Raw genomic sequence first — 4,608 nt, forward strand, 5'->3', positions numbered from 1 at the left:
ATTTGACTTGGCCAGACTAAGAGTCTCTGCAATTCTTCCTGTCATGTGATAGCAGGCCTTAACTGAAGCTAATGCTCTTAGTCACTTCGAAGGCTTGGTTTAGATGTCTTCAAGAAGCTTCCTTCAATCCAACTGAGTTAAGTACCTCCCAGAAAAGTATAAATATACACTTTGGATTACCTTCACCACCTGCTACATGTTAAAATGACACATTTCTGTACATCTCTTCCATGAGGTTAACGTCTGTCAAGAGTAAGGGCAATCCTGTTTTATTGCCAGCATCTTCCACAGAACTGGGCACTATATATATTACTCATTATGCGTTAGTTGAACAGAACTGAACTGATTCTACCGTTTGCTGAGAGCCACAGTTTCTAGTATATTAGCTTACTTTATTTTCACCCTGTTTTTCTCATTTGAGTGACTTCTTTGAAGGCACTCTAGTAATGTTGAGGCACTTAGAGTATTATCGTGGCTATTTAATTATAAATTATAATTTCATGCAAGATGTGATTTTTACATTTTTAATACATTGTTTACTTATATTCAGGTACAATCTTTCCCTTAAAAAGGTACTTAAGAGTTACCTGGGTGACTCAGATGGTTAAGTGTCTAACTCTTGGTTTCAGTTCAGGTCATGATCTCAGGGTCATGGGATCAAGCCCTGTGTTGGGCTCTGCACTTAGCAATGGAGTCTGCTTGTCCCTCTCCCTACACTCCTCTGCCTGCTCTTGCTCTTGCTCTCTCCGTCTCTCTCTAAAATAATTTTTTAAAAAGTACTTAAACAGGAAAATAACATGTCCTTGAAAAAAAAAGGCTAGTTGTATGGATGTGCTCAAGCTGAAAGCCATGTATACAACTTTCAAAACTTCCATTTGCTTGTTAGTGGGAAGTTTAATCATGCAGTGTTTAAGCAAACACTTTTTGGAGTCACCCAGATGTGGGATTAAATTCAGCTTTTGCAAATGACTGTGATTTGGGGGGTGTTGTAATCTTTGCGAGCTGCAGCTTCCTTATGTGAAAGAACAGCACTATCTAACTTACGGCTTGTTGCGGGGTTCTAAGTTCTCACTTGGTGACTAATAACCTCTGTGAAATAATGTGTACTACTAGTCATTGATGACAAAGCATTTCTTTCCCCACGGCCCCTTTCCTGCACTCAGAATGAGATCGTTTTATTGCTTTTGTTATTGTTGTTTGTCATTTTGAATTAGTATTTTCTAATTAAATGTTTTGCAATTTCAAACCTTTTATTGGACAGACAGATCACTGTCTTCCTTTTAATCCTTACTAACTACTGATTTTCACTATTTCCTTGAACCTCAGCACAATCTCCTGGCCTCTGTGATCCTCTGCTTGGCATAGGCCATATTGCATCTGAATTCCACTTTGCATACAGTCTGGTAGTTGGGGACAATTTGCTTTCTTCTCCCCAACTTCATTCCACCCAAATATATTTCTAAATATCTTGCTCTGTTCCCAGTTTCAAAATGTCTTTTATATGACCTTTAAAAATACTGTCCATTTGGAAACTCAGGTGCATGCTCCTCATTGGTTCCTCCATACCCCCGACTCCCCCAGTCTCCCTCAGTCTTACATTCTGTTCCAGCCCAACTTGTTTCCCTTTGGTCATGTGTTTTAGCGTCTGCATCTTCCCCCAGTCTGTCCTTATGTATGGCACACGCTTCTCTCTTACTTTGCTATACCATGTCTCTCCTAATTTTTCAGGATACCTCCTCTGGGAAGATCTGCTACAGGTAGAACATTTTACCTACAAACAGTCCCTAACCAGGTATCCCCTTTCTATTAACTCTTTCCTAGATTTACTTAAATGGAATCACATAATTTTGGAGCTTATGTCTATCTTAGATATGATATAAATTATTTAGTCTAGATATAGGTATATATATAAGGTGTAGATATATCTATATAAGATACAGATATTTAGCCTAATTTCCTCATTTTGCAAATTAGAGTGCTGAGGCCCAGGGAGATCATTATAAGCATTGCATGCAAGTCTATTAAGATTACCTAGAAGGAATGCGTGAATAGTATTGTTTCAAAAGGAAATAAGAAATAAAGCACAACTAATGGAATGAGAGAAAACACTTGATATCGTGCTTACTCATTTCACTAATTTTTTTAAAAGCCATAAAATACTAAGGCTCAAGATAAAAAAGAAAATTAAAAAGAAGGGACCAAAACTACTAGCAAAATTTATTTTTAAAAAAAGAAAGAAAGAAAAAGAAGTCACACTCTTTTTTTTTTTTTTTTTTTTGTCATTTGGGAAAATCACAATATTTTGCTTGATTACTTTTCCTCGCTTTTCAACCAGTAATATGGATTGCATGAAAAATAAACAAAATAATTAAACTTTATGGTTTCATTCCAATGCTTGCTGGTGTAGACGTATAAAAGAACAATCCATGGATTTTGCAATCACATAAATCTAGGTTTAGATTCCTATGGGCATCAGTTTACTCATTCGTAATATCATGAGTTAATGTAGAAATAAAAGCGTCTGGTAACAGACCTTGAGTCAGACATATATTTTAATGCAACATTCCCAAGAGGCAATTTCATCAACAAGCCTTTCTCTTCTATCTCCCTTAGAAGTGTAAGATGTAAATGAAAAGCCTGACATCAATACAGGTCTGTAGATCGGTGACTTTGTCTCTGGGGGATATTTTGTGCATATCCAGTGAATCCATATGAGCACTAATACAGCAGCTTTCCCTGGAAGAAGTTGGAGCACTGCACAGATCTAATAAGAATGACACAGTGTGAAATATTGGGAGAATTACCAAAATGCAACCCAGAGACATGAAATGAACAAACGCTGTAGGGAAAATGGTACCAACAGACTTGCTCAACACAAGGTTGCCACAAAACTTCGATTTATGAAAAAAACACCATGTCTGCGAAACACAATAAAGTGCAATAAAACAAGGGATGCTTCTTTATGACATTCTGCAAAAGGCAGAATTTTGTGGAATAGAAAAGGGGTGAAAATATGCAGCTAACAGCAAAGAAATAAAACTCATATGAATAGTCAGATTCTATTTTCAAGTAGAATTCTCTAGTCCAGAAGGAAATTAGAGTTACATATAATCCTAATGGCCATTTTCTCTCAACTTTTCTTCACTTCATTTCTTTCTACAGCCAAAATCAGAAAGAAGCTGAATGGTGATATCATGCCCTAATATTTTAACTTGGAAAGAGAGAGGAATAAAGTATTTCTAAAACTCTATCCTAGGTTCAGTAGCACTGGACAGACCTTGGCTTGATGCTTAATCCCCCTGTTACTCAGTGTGGGGCTCAAATTTTGTAACTTGAGCTTTGGTCTACTCTTATGTGAGGTTGGTCATATTAGTCACGCATTCTCATGGGTATTGAAATATTTGATGTAGTGCTTGGCACATGCGAAGTGTTTAAAACTTCTAGCTATTGTCATTTTACTCTACATCATCATTGTGCTCTTGGACTAAAACAGTTGATTGGTTTTTGTTCTTGGGTTTAAGAAAACCCAGAAGTTCCCTAGTTGGTATTTAGTGTGCACATTTACTTCTTGAATAACTCTGGATCTGTTGTTGACAGGCTTCACTATTAGTTCTTTGACATCTATGGATAAAAAAGAATTTTATATTCAGTTCATTGTTTATGTAAAGCTAAGGAATCAGTGGCCTACGTAGCTGAATGAGAATCTTAGAAATGGCCATCTCAACAGATGTGCGGACAAGGAGGCACCTACGTATTAAGGCTGCTCTCACGTAGCAATTTGTTTCCATAGCACCCAAGTGGAGAAAGACAAAATTTCCCATTAGTCCCCCGAAGCAGAAAAATGTTTAAAATTCCAGGATTTGGTAAGGAACAATGATGATATTTTCCAATGTATGTTAAAAGTTGGTTTTAGAATTTTTTTTCTTTGTTCAGTTAACAAAAAGTCATTATTAGGTAGGATTTGAATTCATATGAACATTCACCATGTAAAAAGTTTGATATTTGTTTGAATTACTGGACTAAACATGCAGGTTTCTAAAATCAAAAATGTCATTTTTGCTTAGTTTAGAAGGGAAAATAACATAATGAAAAGGGCAAACATCTCCTTGGTAAATACGAACTTAGGAGGAGGAGCCCCCCAAAATTTCAAGAAGCAAAGTCTGTATGATCACAAATGAGAACAGGAAATTTAGTTATTGTTTATTCATTTGTTTGTTTAAGAAATGTTTTTTGAGTAACTTGTAAGTACCTGGCACTGTGGTAAATGCAGTGGGCACGGAGTCCTGTAAAATAGCCCCTGCAGCCAAGAAGCTTCAAGAAGCAGAGGAGGAAGACCACAGGGTAGAAAATGTTTCATTAATCAGCAGAAATAGGATGTTGTGGGAACATCATGGGAGGGAAACCATAAGAGAAAGAGAGAAAGAGAGAAAGGAAGGAAGGAAGGAAGGAAGGAAGGAAGGAAGGAAGGAAGGAAGGAGAAAGAAAGAAAAAGAAAGAGAGAGAAAGAGAAAGAAAGAAAGAAAGAAAGAAAGAAAGAAAGAAAGAAAGAAAGAAAGAAGGAAAGAAAGAGAGAAAGAAACTGAAGAGAGACATAAAAGAGACTACTCA

The sequence above is a fragment of the Ursus arctos genome, unplaced genomic scaffold (assembly GCF_023065955.2).
Source record: "Ursus arctos isolate Adak ecotype North America unplaced genomic scaffold, UrsArc2.0 scaffold_11, whole genome shotgun sequence".
NCBI classification, from domain to species: Eukaryota; Metazoa; Chordata; class Mammalia; order Carnivora; family Ursidae; genus Ursus; species Ursus arctos.